Raw genomic sequence first — 19737 nt, 5'->3', positions numbered from 1 at the left:
AAAAGAAAACAGTGAATGTAAATCTTGGGAAAAAAGTATACAGCTTCAATATCTTAACGGAAAAGCTAACTTAGAAAGTCATGTATAAGGGACTTCGGTGTCCTAAAATTTTTTCCTTATTTTTCACGATTTAGAGCGATATTTTTAGCTTACAGCTACCGTAAATTGATATTTCCAAAGAAAAAAATTTTTTTTTTTTTTAGAATTTAGTGTCTTTCGAAAAGTGTTTTCGAAGGATACCCTGTGATATTTATACTTTTTCTATATTTCATCAAAAACAAAGTATGTGGTGAAAGGTTTAATAGGACTTTATTTGACTACTTCTGTGTAATCAGGAAAAGTTTTTCGAAACAGTTCTTTTCTGAGTTTGACGTCTAGCGAAAAGTGTTTTCGAAGGATATCCTGTGATATTTATACTTTTTTTATTTTTCATCAAAAAGGAAGTATGTGGAGAAAGGTTTATAAGGACTTTGATTGACTACTTCTGTGTAATCCGGATAAGGTTTAAGAGTTTAATTTCTCTTTTCTGAGTAGTGACGTTTTAGCAATAAATGAGTTTATGTTGAAGTCTATATGTCTGAGTAAGTGAGTGTTTGATACAAAACGAGTCCTTTTTGGCGAGACATCATATAATGACAACTTAAGATGCCTAAAGGAAAACTTTATTTTATTTGTTTAATTTCGTTGTTTTATCTTTTAGAATACTTTTTTGCCTTGTCTTGTTATTGCGTATGTTATTGTTGTTTATTGTTTTTACTTATGGCTCCCTAAAGAACCTTTGAGTTTTTGTTTATTGCAAATTTATGACCGACCAAATGCCGTTGTATACAAAAAGTGTGTGTGTTAAACATTTCCCGGTAGTTTGTGGCGACAATACTCAAATTGCTATAAGTAGAGTATATGCAACTATTTGAAAGAGTTTTAGTCGGTCCAAGATTGCTAAATTGCTGCTCCACCGACGAACTGGTACAACAACAAAGTAACAAATGTAAAATAAAAAATAAAATATTTTAAGAATCTACCCTCTTGATTACTAAATCACAGTAATTCAAAATGCATCAGAGACATTACTTTCCTGATAGAATATTATCGAAAGTTACGGATGTCATGATTCTTAATAAAACTACCGGACTTTATTAAGTTTTAATGTATGCGTCTTTATGTGGCTGCTTTTTTTATAATTTTGAAAAATTGTACCAACTCAAATGATTATTCACTTTAGTTGTTGTAGTCGGAGTGAGCTAAGAAGGGTTTACACAATGTTTAATTTTATTTAAATGCTACACACATTTGTTCATATGATATAAAAATCTTTTAATTTAATAAAATATAGTATATAAACTTTGTATATCTGTTTTTATTGTTATTAAAGTTCTTATTAAGAAACTTTTTTTCCGATGAGCATGTGGTTTTGTGTTTTGCATTTTTGCTAAATGAAACTATAAGATAATTAAAATATCAAGAAATAATTGATTTAATAGCTCATAGTGGATTTACAGATTAAAAAATCATTAAATATATAATGAAAAATCTTACAAGATTGTTTAGACATGAAAAGCTTAAAAAGTTAAATTTTAACATATACGTACTCTGTTCAATGTCTTTGCCATGAACTTTGATTACTAAATGTGCCATTATATATTTGTAACTTTTTTAAACAATAAACACTACTTTGAATATGTTATACTCATTTATTTTTTAAATGTTGTGCATAAATGCGTATTGTTAATATCTATTAAAACAATATTACTCATACTACCCGTAGTTATTATATGAAGAATTTTAATTTTTTTAAACTTTAAATCAGTGTTTATTTTTCTTCGCCAAGTAGAGAAGTTTCTTCTCAAGGATTTAAAGATATTGGAAGATTTCCATGAGGCCCATGGCTAGATAATTATACTAGTCTATAGTCCAGGTCAATATGCAGACTATAGACTTGTCTGTACTACAGAATATATATTGGCTATACTTCACACTATAGAATGGTCTATACTCCAGACTGGTCTATACTCCAGACTATAGTCTGGTCTATACTCCAGACTATAGTCTGGTCTATACTCCAGACTATAGACTGGTCTATACTCCAGACTATAGACTGGTTTATACTCCAGACTATAGACTGGTCTATACTCCAGACTATAGAGTGGTCTATACTCAAGACTATAGACTGGTCTATAGTTCAGACTATAGACTGGTCTATACACCAGACTATAGACTGGTCTATACTTCAGACTATAGACTGGTCTATACTCCAGACTATAGACTGTTCTATACTCCAGATTATGGACTGGTTTAAACTCCAGACTATAGACTGGTCTATACTCCAGACTATAGACTGTTCTATACTCCAGACTATAGACTGTTCTATACTCCAGACTATAGACTGGTCTATACTCCTGACTATAGACTGGTCTATACTCCTGACTATAGACTGGTCTATACTCCAGACTATAGACTGTTCTATACTCCAGACTATAGACTGGTCAGTTTTACAGGCTATAGACTGTACTCCAGACTATAGACTGGCCTCTACTCCAGACTATAGACTGGTCTATACTTCAGACTATAGACTGGTCTATACTCCAAACTATAAACTGGTCAATACTCAGGCTATAGACTGGTCTTTACTACAGTCTATAGATTGGACTATACTCCAGACTATGTACTGGTCAATACTCAGGCTATAGACTGCTATATACTCCAGACTATAGATTGGTCTATACTCCAGACTTTATATTGGTCAATACTCAGGCCATTGATTGGTCTATGTTTCAGACTATATACTGCTCTATACTCCAGACTATAAGCTGGTTCATACTCCAGAAAATTGAATGATCTATAGACTATAGACTGTTCTATAATCCAGACTATACTGGTCAATATTCAGGCTATAGACTGTTCCATACTCCAGACTATATACTGGTCAATACTCAGGCTATAGACTGGTCTATACTTCCAACTATAGACTGCTCTATACTCCAGACTATAGATTGATCTATACTCCAAACTATAGACTGGTGTATACTCCGGACTATAGACTGGTGTATACTCCAGACTATAGAATGGTCTATACTCCAGACTATAGACTGGTCTATACTCCAGACTATAGACTGGTGTATACTCCAGACTATAGACTGGACTATACTCCAGATTATAAACTTGTTTTTAGTCCATACAATAGACTGGTATACACTCCAGACTATAGACTGGTCTATACTCCAAACCATAGACTGGTCTATACTTCAGACTATAGACTGGTCTATACTCCTGACTATAGATTGATCTATACTCCAGATTATAAACTTGTTTTTACTCCATGCAATAGACTGGTATACACTCCAGACTATAGACTGGTCTATAGTACTGACTAACAATAACCCTACTATATACTAATTTCTAGCCCAGATTGTGGACTGTATATTAAACGAAAATAAATTAACTTTTTAATTTTAATAATGAGAACATTTTAAGTAAATGTCCTGCTGTGTACTTATTCTACCGAAAAAAGTATATAGAAAAGAAAAAAAAAAAGAAAAACAAAAACATAATAAAATGAAAGTGTTAAAATTTAACCAAAATTAGTATGTGTAACATACATATTTTTTTGCTAGAATAAAGTGTAATTTAGTAACTTTACACATAACATTTACACATGAATGTTGTAAATGTAAATGTCGCACATACATAAACACAAATATCGTTGTCAAAAATGTAGAAGGTCAAAAATATTTTGTTGCATATAATTTTTAAACAATCGTATATGTAAACAGAAAATATATGAATTTTTTTAAATATTGCTCCAAATTTTGGAAAATACATATTAAAAGAAACCATTTTCCTATTTGATAGTTCTGATAGTTATAGAAGTTATATTTAGGATTTTTTCGCATTTAAGTTGACGATATTCATGCGTATAATAACAATGGGAAATAAAATTTTTTTATATTTATTATTTCAACCATGAAAAGCAGGCACATGAATAAACTCGTAACTACAGTTAAACAGTGTTTACCGTTGTATGAGTTGTTGTTAATTTTGAATTACCATTACAGTAACATTCCCAGTTTTCAGGCTATTTTATTCTTGTTATTGTTATGCTGTAGCTTTTAGTTAAAGCTGTATTATGGTCTTTGCCCGGCAGGTATACAACAAGTCAACAGATCAGAAAATTTCCAAAATTTTAGTTGGATGAGGTATAGAGTCATTAAAGAGTTTTCTAAGTAATCTAGCAGGAATTCAATTAACAATATATATCCTTGATAGAACAGTCTTTATTTTAACTATAAAATAAATAATTATTATTATCTCACTTTTGACTTACTCATAAAACAGCATATAATATTAACTAAATATTATAATTTAGTACTGGCTATAGATAAGTATATAGTCTTGAATGTTAATCAATCTTTAGTCTTGACTATAGATCTATAGTCTTGAGTAAAGATCAGCATGTAGTCTTGAATATACATAAATCTATAGTCCTAACTATAGATCAGTATATAGTCTTGTCTTTAGATCATCCAATAGACTTCACTGTCGGTTAGTGTGCATTCTTGACTGAATATAAGTATATAGCCGTAACTATAAATATATAGTCACTAAAATATTAGTATGTAGTCTTGACTATAGATCATTTTAAAGTCTTGACTGTAGATTAATGTATAGTCTTGCCTATAGATCAGTCTATAGTTTTGACTTCAAACCTGTCTAAAGTTTAGTCTAGACTATAGATCAGTCTAGTCTAGACTATAGATCAGTCTAGTCTAGACTATAGATCAGTCTAGTCTAGACTATAGATCAGTCTAGTCTAGACTATAGATCAGTCTAGTCTAGATCATAGATCAGTCTAGTCTAGACTATAGATCAGTCTATTCTAGACTATAGATCAGTCTATTCTAGACTATAGATCAGTCTAGTCTAGACTATACATCAGTCTAGTCTAGACTATACATCAGTCTAGTCTAGACTATACATCAGTCTAGTTTACACTATAGATCAGTCTAGTCTAGACTATACATCAGTCTAGTCTAAACTATACATCAGTCTAGTCTACACTATAGATCAGTCTAGTCTAGACTATAGATCAGCCTAGTCTAGACTATATATCAGTCTAGTCTAGACTATAGATCAGTCTAGTCTAGACTATAGATCAGTCCAATATATTAACTATAGATAAGACTAATATCATGACTATAAATTAGTTTATGATCTTTACTATAGATCAGTTTTGATTGCAGATCTGTTTATAATTATAACTATTGATCAGTCCATAGTTTTAAAGTAAGATTTGTCTTAAATACCGACTAAGTATACATTGGTTTTAGTTCTGACTATTAGTAAATAGTCTCGGCTATAGATCACTTTTTATGAAAAAGTCAGTTTTTATGCTTGACTACAAATAGTCTATAGTCTTAGTTATAGAAGAGTCAATAACCTTGACTATAGATCAATCTATAGCCTTGAATTTGGTTCCGTTTTTAGTATTGATTATAGATAAGTATTGTTTTTAGATCTTTCTATATTCTCGATTATAAATCAATAAATATCTTTCTATATATCTTTGTAGTACTGAATCAGTTTATAGTATTAACTAAAGCCAAATTTCGAACTGTTGGGTTTTGTTCCCGTACATATGAACGTTTATAGTTGTAAGTATACTAGTATGAAAAGAATAAAATATAAACGCGTCATTTTACACGCCATTTTACATTTCATGAACATTTAAAAAATGTATGAATTAGTTGATTAAAAAAAAACTGCTAGAAAGAACTAGTATGTAGACAACTTTACTCGTACAAATATAAAGTAACATCTTAGTATTAAAAATTAATTTAAAAACCAAGAAAATGGAAAAAAACTGTAAAATAGAAAATGTAAAACAAAGTCATGGGAAAATTCACATGTGTTAATGTCACAGTCAGCAAACAGCATATGTGTTGAAGATTGCTTGTTTTTTTGCAAATAAAATTATTTTATTTTATTAAAAAAAGAAGATTTTTGGGATTTATATTAGTACTTGACGAAGTACTTTAGTACTTGACGAAGCATACCCTCCCCACTTTAGTGGGGAGGGTATATTAGGTTTGTGCTGATGTTTGTAACTCACAATAACATTGGTCTAATACTCACCTTAAAGTGTACCAATCGGCTCAGAATCATTTTTTGAGTCGATTTTGCTATGTCCGTCCGTCTCTCCGTCCGCCTGTCCGTCCGTCCATGTACCCCTTGTAATCAAACTACAGGTCGCAATTATGCAGATAATTCAATGAAATTTGGTACATGATATTCTATTGTCTCAGGGACTAAAACTTTTAAAAATGGTTATCATCGGTCCATTATTTCACCTAGCCCCCATACAACTGAACCTCCGCATAGAACTTGTAAAATTTGTAATCAAACTAAAAGTCGCAATTTTGGAGATAAGTCAGTCAAATTTGGCACGTGATCTTTTATGGTACCGCAGATGAAGCCTATTGCAAAAAGTTAACATCGGTCCATTATTTCCTCTAGGCCCCATACAACTGAACCCGCCAAATATAGCTTTTAAGTTCATAATTATGTTTAATATACTCGTATCTCGACAAAAAGCTGCAAAACCAAGTTCTATACTAGCCTTGATGACATTAATGAACTTTATAATTATAGGGCCTTATTAGACCCTATCCCCTTTAGAAAGTTCCCATTAAAAATTTTACCTAAATATCCACAGTTTTATTAAACAATAAATGGCTTAAGTATATCTGAGGCAATGTACAATTCAACTTAAATGCTTTATAATGAAAACTAAATCATATTTTATTCGTATACAGATGTAGGATATTATATGGTCGCCTTATCCGACTATAATTTCTTACTTGTTTTTAAACTGTAATTAAGTTTATAGTTGAGTGTTCTTTATGAAGTTTGAGGATATAGTATTATTTTACTATTAAAATAGTAACAACAAGCATTGGAAAAAACTAAACCAAATCTTGTTAGTTATATCATGTTTATAAAAAATATATTAAATTTTTTAAAAATTTATTTAAACAAAAAATTTAATTAAATAGCACATTTTATTTTCTTCTAGTGCAAAATCAGATATTGAATTCTAAAAATATCTCTTAAATAAAAAACTTACATTCATATTTATTTCTACATTTTATTCTCTATACAAGTTTCAATAACATTTGTTCTCCCCCAATAATCCACATTTTACAATTTTCAACATATTTTGACAGTTATCAAGACAATGTCTCTAATTTACTGCAGCTAATAAATAAAACCTCAAAAGATGTTGTTACAATTAGTTTTAAAATATTTTTACCCTGAAATTTTATGTCGGTTTTTTTTTTTTCATTCTCTTACAAGTTTTCACTATTTCTTGATGAAAAATAATGAAAACCATTTAAAAACTATGCATGTCTGTATGTGTTCATGTTCCTATAGTTTTAGTTGTTTGAGAAGTTAGATTACAACAATATTTTAAGCAACGCCCTACATACATACCTCCTGCCAAGCTTTATGCTTTTAACAAAGAATCCACAAAAAAAAATAGAAAATAGCAAAAGGAAACCCAAAAATACAATTTTCTGTGAAAAGGCACGCAATTAATTCCCGCAGTGACTGTTCTAATTCCAAACAATTTCGTTTCCTCCTTTTTGATGCCATTTCAACATGGTTTATAGTTACATTCATTATGTTTTACAACCACCGACAACACTCTACCACCACCAACAACAACAACAACATACCATTCCAAAAAATACTTGCAGACAAAATTGCACTTGGTAAAGTTGTTAGAATTGTAATGATACCGTTGCCGAGTTTGAATTCAAAGGAACCCAGCAGCTTATTTGTTGAAGAAAATATATTAGACGTTTGAACTTGAGTTATATAGTTATGATTTTTGTATTAAAAGATTTTACATTCACATAAGAATCTCAAAACTTAATTGTTTTTTTTTACAAACTACATAATTGATATTGTTTACAGATTTTGATTGAAAAGTTATGTTGAAAGTTATTTAGGTTTTAATCTGAAAATAGAAATGATGTTGGGAATATTTCCATTATGATTATATGATGAGTTGCACATAGTGCATCCGAAAACATTTGCAATTAAATTAACTATCACAGATCTTTTATTTATGGTTGGTTTGAGAGTTATAAAAAATATTCGGTATGCTTTTTTCAATGAAAAAACAAGTATGAAAGTATAGACGGGTATAGTCGATCATAAAATACCTTACACCTTTTACAAAAATATAATGTGATTTAGTTGTCATAGTAAAGCATTTAAATTGAATTGTACCTTACCCCAGATACACATACTTAAGACGTTTATTGTTGAATAAAATTGTAGAGATTTAAAAGAAATTATGATGGGGGCTTTTCATAGGGGCTATGATCATATGACTACCTATTCGCAAGTCTAGTATAGAACTTGGTTTTTGCAGCTTTTTGCCGAGATAGGAGTATATTAAACATAATTATTGGGGGGTTCAGTTATATGGGGTCTAGGTGAAATAATGGACCGATCTTAACCATTTTTGTCCCTGGACAATAGAATATGACGTACCAAATTTCAATATCTTCAAAATTGCGACCTGTAGTATGATTACAAAGTTTACATGGAAGGACGGACAGACAGACAGACGGACAAACTGATAGATGGACGGACATAGCTAAATCGACTCAAAAAATGATTCGGAGCCGATAGGTATACTTTAAGGTGGGTATATGACCAATATTATTGTGCGTTACAATCATCAGCAAAAACCCAATATACCCTCGCCACTAAAGTGGTGCAGGGTATGAAAAGGGATATAGTTAGTTAGTTAGTTAGTTAGTTAGTTAGTTAGTTAGTTAGTTAGTTAGTTAGTTAGTTAGTTAGTTAGTTAGTTAGTTAGTGAGTTAGTTAGTTAGTTAGTTAGATCTTTGTTGAAAATAAAGATTATCGTTTTAGTTGGGTTGATTTTTTGATTGATCCAAGCCGAATGCAGTATTTATGAGATTCTTTCTACCTGTTTTGAATCATGTTCCTTAGAAGGGACAGACTGGTCTGAAATTAATGGCGATTAACTTTATTATATAAAATTTCGTGGATATAAAGAATTTCAAAAACACTTAAGAAAGTTAAAGTCACGTTGGAAAGGGCCAGAGTTAAATGTGGGTCTTTTTCGAACCTCCTTCTTTCATAAGTTTCTGATTACTTCAGAGTATCTTGTGAAATGGGAGTTCTTAGGGGACATTTTTAATACGTACTATCTCCTCCCTTTTAGTCCTTATCGTGATTTTAACAGAGAGAAATGCAGGCCTCCGTTAGGTTAGTGTTCTAGTCTGGTAGACCGGAGTTGGTGGGTTCGATTCTTACTATGTGGTCTAGGTGTATTTCTTCTGATTTGATGTATATACATCCTCCGATCAAATTAAATTACTAACTGTTTTGGTACAAAGGAAAAAACCAAATATAGATATTTTTCTGGTCCATATTAGTAAAGATTATCATCTACTATGATATTCCACACTAGTCTGAGGAACAAAAAAAATTCATCATTGGTTTAAAATACACTTTTGTTTAAGTTAATTCTTTATAATTTCTATACAAAATCCTAGTTATGATATTACTAACTAAATCAGTGGGATAATTAACTATAGTAAACGTAAGACCACACCTTTATGACATTTAAATCACAACAACATTTGGCATTCGTGACCTGTAGCTATTTGCCATTTAACTACGTTTTGCTAAATTCAGGCGGCTATAGTATAATTTTAATGAATGAAAAAAAAACTAAATTTCAGTATTTTGGAACATAATTAACTTTGATATATATGACGATTCATGAAGTTCAGACTTAACAAATCCTTAAGTTTAAATTAAATTTTTAAACAAGGTGAACAACAGTAATATTTTTTATAGAATTTCATATTTTCCTCCTTACAAATGTATGGTAAACCCTAAAGTTTCCACAAAGGTAAATAACTTTCTAACTTCCATTTTCACTTCAATTGCAACATAACAAGAAGAACTTTTATAACTCAGCAGTAAACGATTTAAACAGCAAGTGCAACATAATTTTTCTTTTTAAATCCCATGATAACGTTCAATGTTCCATTTTTGCCTTAAGGCAACAAAAGTTTTACACACTCCACTGTCAACTTTTTAAAATTACTTTTAAAGCTTACCTTAAAAAACAATGAAAGCTAATTTACAATTTTATTACCACCATCAACTTCTTAATTATTATAATTGTAATGATTTATTACAAGATGACGATGATGATGGAACTGATTATAGCGATGACAATAATGATGATAAAATGCAAAATAGGGAAAGGTTAATTATATTAGCATTTAATGAGAAAATAAAATGTTATTTATTTATGTATTTTCTTCTATATATAATTCTGGCGTTCTTGCAGATTTCCCAGATCTTAGTTTTAACATAAATTGTTTGTTTTCTACTTTTAATCTTTAGTCTCAATTTGATGATTAAGTTTGTAATTGTTTTGGGTACTTTTACTCTAAAAATAATAATATTGTATTTATAGTCATTGTTAAGTGATTTCTTTTTATGTTAATGTTATTTTAAAGCAATTGCTTTGTAGTATCCTTCTTCTCTTAAACTAGTAAGTGTGTCACAAAAATAGCCAGCCAGTTGGTTTGTATCACTGTCTGTCATTATAACTACGTATTATAAGAGTGTTAGTATTTGCATGTGTAAAGTCAAGTTTTATGTGTGCGTACTTATCCAGCTCTCTTGCGTTTAGATTGTTTTATCCTTTAGAGTATTATTGTCTTAAGTTATGTTTTCTGCTTTTGTTTTTATTATTATTTTTTTTTTTTTTTTTGTATGAATTTCATTGTTACAAATGTCATCAAAATCTTTACAATAAAAGCGAAAGCTTTTTACTATAAGTTTGTTTTTGTATACGAATATAAAGAAAAATATCATTATTATAATGTAAGTGTTTGCTAGGTCTATTAAAGGACAATGATAACTAGGACTAAAGATGTGTCAGGTGGAAATCAAATTTTATTTTTAGTACATTTTGACAAAAAAGGTCGTTTAGGAATTTCTAAATTATCATATTTTGTAGAAAAATAAATAACCAAAAACAATTTTATTAACAAGTTGAAAGACCATTGCAGTCAGTACTAATATTTAACTTAAATTTAACTAGAAATGAACTAGAACGGAGCTAGAACTAAACTAGAACTGAACTAGAACTGAACTAGAACTGAACTAGAACTGAACTAGAACTGAACTAGAACTGAACTAGAACTGAACTAGAACTGAACTAGAACTAAACTAGAACTGAACTAGAACTGAACTAGAACTGAACTAGAACTGAACTAGAACTGAACTAGAACTGAACTAGAACTGAACTAGAACTGAACTGAAGAGAAAAGAATACGTTTTTCCGTAATGAATATCTTATAATCCTTCCAATTTAATTGTAACTTATTTCCTACATTGATTGCATTTTTCGCTGGGATATTATAACAAGATTCTAATTAAAAACAAATTTTCGTTGACAAATTTCGCTTTGTAACCAAATATATTTGCATATTTTTTCAAATCCCAATATATCCACTTTTATTTACTTGAAACTAAATCTACTTAACACAATCTAATTGCACTTCTCGCAAATTCTAATACTTCCCCACACTTGAAATTATCATTAACACTGACATCATTAAATAAATTTTAGCTGTCAGTTGCCATAATTTCCCCAGTACTTGGGTGTCTGTGTGTTTTTCATTGAAATTTGACAAGTAGAGTTGTTGTTTGTTGTGGTTGCAATTGCATTTGTAGTTGCACAAATCGAAAGAGAAACAATTGCCACTTGCAGTGGCAAACAACTTGTTATTTACGAAATTATAAACACAGCAAATGTTCATTCTTCTAACTAATGTTCTGGATACTTGTATTCTGACAGTTACAAAAAATAGTGTACGTTTTATTTGGTGTGTGTGTGTGCATGTGTGTCTTCTCTAAGGACCGAGAACAAGAGGGAATGTGTTTTTGAGACATACAGTCTTAATTGACTGCACTGGAATTGGTCTAATTTATGGAAATGATTATCATCAATTACATTATATATGCATATAGTTGGTAATGTTATTTTATGGTTTAATTTTAGCTTATGTATGTAAAGGCGCGGATTTATGGTGGTTAAAGGGATGTTTTCCCCCCAAAAACCAAAATTTTTTTCATACTAAATATAAAAATGAGGAAGAAGGAAAAAAATAAAATAAGTTATAAAAAGTCCTCCCTCCACATTTGAGCTGGATTCGCTCTAAGTCAAAAAGGACTGGATCTTCTAGAGAACCAAACAGTAGTCTTCCAATATATTGACAAACACATATCACAACTTTCTCAAAAAGGGCAAGAAAATAATTGCTTGTTAATGAAGAAAAAGTTAGAAACTGAAGATAATTGCCTTTCTCTAGAGCAGTCACGAAAATTAGTTAGAAAAATTAATTAATTAGAGAATCTGGTTCATATAAGATTTATTTCACTCCAATTTCATCGCTACATGCGCATTTTTAAAACAGTTATAACTGTTAATGCAGTTTTTTGGGGGCCACTTGTGTAGAGGCTATAGGAAAACATGGACCGATATTGCCAATTTTTAATATCAAACAGGCCTTATCTATAGGGAACTAACTCTTTCCGTTTGGACTCTATCATGCTTTCAACAGACAGACAGACAGATAAAAGGACAGACTTACAGACATTGGTAGATCGTCTTAGAATTTTATAAATTGATGTGTTACAAACGAAACGACAAAATCGATATTCCCCTATCTTTTTGGATAATGAGTATAAATATGACAAGATGTGGAGATCGATTTTTATGAGATTTCACCTTTAGCTTAGAAGGGGATCATTCGCCATTGGGGCACATCTGTCAGTGCGAATAACTTGAAAACTGAATAATCGATTTAATCACAAGCGAAGGAAAATAATAGTTTATAACTATTATACAACGTTGCTAGATATTCCACCCATTGAAACATATATAAGATATAAGGCGGCGCTTACAGCCGAATGGCTCTTTACTTTAGGCGAACTGGCCAAAAACGGTTATAGGATACGTCATCAATGTATACTGGACACATTGGAATGTTATACACATTCATCGGACGTGCCTGATCGCATATCAGACACAGAATATGTCGGAAACGCTAATCCCAGATAGAATGTCTTGGTCAAGCGGCACATTGGAGCAAATACCAGTAAGAATCCGTTGCTACACGGTGATAGATTGTAGGATTGTAAGAAAGCGTTAACTGAATACTCTCCCAGAGGTAATGTTTACATCATATGGGTACCAGGCTACTCGGGAGTAGTTGCAACGAAAGGGCGAATGTAATAGCTTTAAAGGGAAATGAGCTTGATGTAGTTAACCTGACAAACGCAAAACCATTCGACGCAACAAAAGCTAAATTAAAAAATATGTAGGAGAGAATCCCATAAGGCCTCTTGGAATAATAAAACGGTGGGTAGAACTACAAAGATTCTATGGGGTGACCCTGATGTGAGCAAGACGAGAAATCTTCTCAAAATGAGCAAGTCTGATAGTACGTATTCTGAGTGGACACACAGGATTACGTGCAGATCTATACAAAATTGGACGTGAGGATACAGACGAATGTAGAGCATGTGGAGAGGACAGTGAAACCCTGGAGCACTTTTTTTGCCACTGTCAGGCATTTTCATAAGTACCAATATTATATTCAAGTCCAGTTAAATTATTACTTTATTGATTGATACCGATTACATAGTTACGTCCTATTGACAAGTAAACTCATGTATGACATTCACAATGCATTTTACATGGTTGTAAATAAAAGTAACACAACAAGGACGAATAATATTCTCAACTGGATTTGTCAAGCTAACTTTTGTTATCCTTACAATAAAATCCTTAAGCATAAAAACAGAATTTTAATTATCAATCACACATTAACTTACCTGTAACACACCAAGCCATGCATAAGATGAGTTTATTAGAACTTTGTACGTTATAATATTCTCCTTCGTTTTGGTTGTATTTCTTTTTTATATCTAGATGCACCAGTTTGCTTTTACATCGACATTCTCAGTTAAAGTTGTAGATGAATGAAATTTATTTATTTTTTTACTTTTTTTATTTTTATTTATAATTTGTAAAATGTCGATAAAATGAATTTTCAATCAGAGATGTGACTAACACCGCACAATCTAATTACAATTGAGGTTTTTTTTATCTTATATTTAGTATGTATTTTAATTATAATACTGTGGTGGATGTGTGGGTATTTGTAGGTATCGTAACAGCATGTGTTTGGTGAAAAAAGAAAATATAGTAAAAAAGACACAAGAATTTCAATTACAAAATGTTCTAAATATATAAAGTTTTGTAGTTCCTAGTAGGATGTATTTTTTTATAGATTTTTAGAACACTTGTAATACATTTATCAAGTTGGCAAGCTAGCGAAAAATTAATCTTTACTTTAGATCCAAGAGAGGAAAGTAATCGAGAGGAAACTCACTGCCCTTAGAAAGTAGTTCTATAACCCATCAAAAGTAATCAATTACAGAGTTAAATGTATATATCGCTTTAGACATGGATCCCACTAACTAAAAACTCTAGAACGTTGACGACATCCCCAATTACCAGATAAGTCTTGCTGCAGTGTTAATATATTTTATGTATGTGTATGTGCAAATAATATTAAATGCTTTTAATTGTTTATTTAAGACAATTGAGAGTACAGCAAGAAAATCAACAAATAAAATATCTATAATAAACATCTGAACTGCAATGATATAGTTCAAAACCACAGGCAAATACACATACATCCAACATCCAGCACCCCACATACCTAAACACCCACACAGTACTGTTGCACTTTCTATACAAACAAAATGCTTCCGTGTAACGGTAAAATAGGATTAAACAAGTTCATTATTATTTATAGCACAAATTTTCTTTAAAATAATCAGTGTATTGAGTCTCCTCTAGTATTTGATTTTAATTAATTTTCAAATTTATTATTATTTTTTAATTTATTTAATTAAATTTTACTTTTATTTTACTTTGATTAAAGATGCCTTTTACGATTTTGTTTTTTTTTTTTCACTGACAAACTAAATTTCATTTAAAGAATATTTTTGAAGTGCGAATGCCTATAAGAGAGAGCAAAATATATGAATGCTGCGATTTGTTAGGCAAGACGTTTCAAAGGATACTGTAATAGAGATTTTTGCACAATTGTAGTTTTAAAGATTTTCAAACATACAAACTGAAAAGGAAATGATTTTGGTTGTTGCTGTAATAGTTGTTGTGTCTTTCGTAAAAAAAAGAGTTGCCGTGGTGAGCTAAATTCATGAAAAGGAGTAACAGAAGATTAAGATTATGCATTCCAAAATAATGTAATTTTCCTTATAGTGATCTAAAGAGGACAACAGAAAATAAAGAATGTTGAAACCCAAAAATAGATGTATACTTTTCTAAAGTAAACTTTTACGCTGAAATCTATATCATATTGTGTTTTCGAAATATCGTGCTCCGTTTTTGGCCATAGATTTTATAACAACTCCAATATAATTTTATTTATAAAATTTTAATTATGTCATCTAAAAGGCTGATTTTTTACAGAACGGAAAGTAGAAACGAGGATAGGTAAGCTTTAAAAAGGTTATAAACCTTCAAATATTGAAGATTCTAAAATTAAAGATACATAGACAGAGAAAAAAGATACTTAAGAAAAAGGTATAGAACGATGGGTATATCTTAAATAGAATAGTAACAGAGTATCTAAGGTAATACAGACCAGGAGATTTTCCCAAAAAGAAGGAGATAAGAGTGAAAAACTATGTTCCCCTACAAAACGCAGTTAAAGAAATGACTTATTCCCTTGACAAACCCTAGTATCCTGCGAAGGTTAAGACATGCAATATTCCTCATTTTGCCACGGAACCTATTCTCTAGCCATATGAGCCTGAGAAACTAACTGAACCTGAAATTTGATTTCCGTAAAGAGATTTTGATAAGTGGAATGTGTATTGGTAGTGTCATTGTCATTCCATTAAAACAACAAATCGAAATATTGGTTATAGCCACGCTGCCTCTTCTCTTCGGTCCATAATTGACCTTCCTCCACATATAACATCGCAACATATATGTTGATATTCAGACAGCACTTAAAGCTCTACATTATCACATGTTACATTCTAGCTTTGTAACTAGCTGCAAAAGGGACCTGGATTCATTGGACAGATTATACACAACGAGGTTATGTTGTATACTAGGACATTATGATACTCAGGGAAACGAGATTGCAGATGAATTGGCCGCACAAGGGTCAGAGCTCGATTTTATTTATAATCTGTAAAATTCTGAAAAATTTAAAAACTTAATCAACCGATCTTGGCGCATTATGCTGGATTGCAGGTTTTCTATGGCGCATTGGCCGAAATTAAACCCAAATGCAACCAAAATACTATTACGACAGGACAGGAAGAGTATAGGGACCATAATAGGGGTAATAACTGGTCACTTTGCAATTTGGGCCTTTAGGTGTAACTGGGTCGGCAACACGCAGGATTTTTGTAGATTGTGTGAGGAAGTGGATAAACTGAAAACAGTAGGTCATCTATTATGCAGCTGTCCAGAGTACAAAGTCTGAAACTGAAATGGCTAGGTAGATGATGAATCGGGAGAAGTAGCAGGATGTTAATTAGATTAGTTTTACTAGGGGAATATCTTGGTTATTCGTGTAACGGACAGTGAAGATCTCCCACCCATATCCAATTCCTGTTGGTATACAACCCTTTTAAATTAAACTAAACCTTTATAGAAACGTTAATCTTCCAAATATTATATAGAATGGGTCAATTACTTTATGAAGATCGGTAAATAATTGACCTGACCCTTTCCCTTCACATAACTATTTTAATAGCAATTACTGACTTAAAACTACAGTAAAGCGATAATTTTCAACATAATCAAGTTTTCTATGAACTAACATCGTTCTACAAAATTTTATGAGGAACGCTCCACAATTGAACACACCCTCATATATAATGCTATGTGAACACGGTTGTTAGATCTTGCAACGTTGGCAGTAAAATATACAGAAAATGTTTAATAATACTGTCAAGCTAAATATATTGTCATGCAATACATATTTCAGAAAAAGCATGTCTGACAAAGTTACAAAGAAAATTTTTAAGTTCAGATGATTATTTTCTGAATATTTTACTGACAACGTTGTAAGATCTGACAACCGTGTATCACGGCTTTAAGACCTTTAGAAGGTTACAGTGATGAAAATTGACAAAAACTGAAACAGAAAAGTTTTACAGCCGAATAACATTATGGTGGCTTCAAAACGCCTGTAGCCCCTATACAAAATCCCATTTTTTTAAAGTCCAGATTTGAATTATACATAATAGTATATATGTATATCAAAATTGGCATAAATAAGTTTTGTAGTCAATAAAGGTCATAAATTTAGGTAAAATCTGAAATATGTAAGTTAAAATGAATGATACTAATTACTGGTGTAGGATATCATATGGTCGGGCAAGATCTACCATATTCCGTTTCTGGTTAATTGTGAAATATTGACCAAATGACCTATCATCATATAGGAATCTGGAAACATTTTAATGTTAATTCACTAAAACTAGATAGAGGTTTTAACCATAATGGCAAAATTTACAGAAAAATTTTACAAGTATGAAAAAAATTATGACAACGAAACATATTTATCAAAAACTTTCTAAGTAATTTTCTTTAATTTATAACCACTTGGCAACTCTAGTAAATTTGCGGTGAGAGAAAATGACATAGTAATTTTTGTTTTGTTTATTAAAGAGCTTTGTAGCGACTCTTTCTATTATTATTCCATGATAAAGAGTTCAAATTTTATTAGGTTTTTACGTGTTTGTTGTTGTTGTTATTTCATACTTTATTATTTGGGAGAGCGAACATATAAATAATAAACAGTATAACGTCGTTATTGGGAGGCCAATACACTGACTGAAGGTATATAAACGTCACAATTTCTTCTTCTTAAACAGGAACAACTGAATATAATACTTTTTCTTCTTAAACAATTATGAATATTTTATTTAACAAATTTTACACTTAATTTAAATAAATATTTTATTTAAAAAAAAGAAAATACTTTTGTGCTTTTGATTTCTTTGGCTTTTTAATTGAAACACAATTTTATTTTTGAATAAAATTTTATTATATTTTTTTACTTATTTTATTAATTACAAACCAATTTGTATTATTTTATACTTTTTTTTTAAATTTAAATAAAACACAAAAGATTTTCTATTGGCCACATTTTCACATTTCCTTTTTATTGATTTTTTGTTGTTGTTATTTGTATATTAAACAATTTTCATGGGTTTTAAATTTTTTCTTTATTTTTTTTTTCTTACAGATTCACATGAAAATTTAAAACTCCTCGTTGAACATTTTTTTTTGTTTCTTATAGAATTTCACTTTAGTTTCCTGTTTACTTAGTTTTACCGTTAAAACCAGCACAAGCCAACCGTTACGTTATAAAGCTCCAACTTGAATGAGGAAAAATTGTTGTGTTCTGTTTTTTTGTTGTTTCTGTTAGTTGTTTTTTTTTTCGTCATAACAGAAAATCAAAATCATATGAAATGAAAAATGAATGGTTTTCCTTATTTTTTCCCAAAAAACAAAAACAAAAAAAATCACAAATTTTGTTCACTCTCGTTTGTCGAATTGTTGTGGAAGATGAGCATTAAGAAGAGGAGGAAGTGTAAAACAGGAAGAAGAGCAAGTAAAACAAAAACAACAATAATAATTCTCCAGCTAACGAAAGCCGAAAAGAACGCACATTTCGTTGATGGCTTTTGTTGTTGTTGTTGTGGCTTTAACAATATTTTCTATATCCATAAAATATGTAGTAGTTGTTGTTGTCATTCGTGATTTTTCTCACATTCTTATTATAGTTGTTGTTGCTGTAATTTTAATTTTCCACTGACACTTGTGCCCTTTTTTCAGTTGTCTTTTTAAAATGCCTTCACCTAGTAAAAGTTGTGTCTTGTTTTTGTTTTGTTGTGCTGCTGCTACCACTTCCCTACTAACTGTTCTGCCAAGTTACTACAACAACAAAGTTTCCTCTAGGGAGAGCATACATATGTACTATATGCATAGAGAGTGAGAGTGTAAATCATGCATTGTTTTGTTTATATTCCAGTTAGTGGCTTGTTAATGTAAAAGCTTTTCACCAGAAAGCTTTCTTATTTCCATACATACATATGTTTTGTTTTAGTTTAGCATACACACAGCTGTTTGTTCTTGAAAACTTTTTTTGACAGTTGCACTTTAGTTGACTCTCCTTTCTCTCGCTTTCTCTCTCTCTTTCTTCAATATAGCGGAAATAACTGTAAATTTATTGACAATCAATATGACAAGCTGTTTTTAGAAAACGAAAAGTTTTAAGGTTAAAGGACGTTATAAATAGAATTATAGAATTTGTATGGTTTAGGTGATACGGCAAGTAAATATTATTTACTGTTGGAAGACTTATGATTAGTAAGAAAATAATGATAAATAGCACTAGTTCCCAAATAACCATTAGTTGTCCAACATGGGCAGCCTTTCAACTGGCAATGCTCACACATCGACTGTAATACAAACAAAAAAAAAAGAACTTACAAAGAAGCAAAATAGAAGTAGAATATACTTCATGGAAGTCCTGAAAA

General features: G+C 30.7%; 1 long non-coding RNA gene across 2 annotated transcripts in view; it reads right to left on the bottom strand.

Annotated features, from left to right (window-relative positions):
• The window catches only part of LOC124418544, a 42852-nt gene extending 23756 nt beyond the window's left edge, over positions 1 to 19096 (bottom strand). For both annotated transcript variants that reach the window (XR_006940063.1, XR_006940064.1), the window contains exons 1-2: positions 18439 to 19096; positions 13969 to 14217 (exon numbers count right to left, since the gene is read on the bottom strand). This is a non-coding gene — a long non-coding RNA (uncharacterized LOC124418544). The remainder of the gene's footprint in view (positions 1 to 13968; positions 14218 to 18438) is intronic.
• Positions 19097 to 19737: the final 641 nt, after the last annotated feature.

Source organism: Lucilia cuprina, chromosome 2, assembly GCF_022045245.1.
Source record: "Lucilia cuprina isolate Lc7/37 chromosome 2, ASM2204524v1, whole genome shotgun sequence".
In the NCBI taxonomy this organism is placed as follows: Eukaryota; Metazoa; Arthropoda; class Insecta; order Diptera; family Calliphoridae; genus Lucilia; species Lucilia cuprina.
The sequence above is the reverse complement of the archived record's forward strand: the minus strand, read 5'-3'. Positions and strand labels throughout refer to the sequence as shown.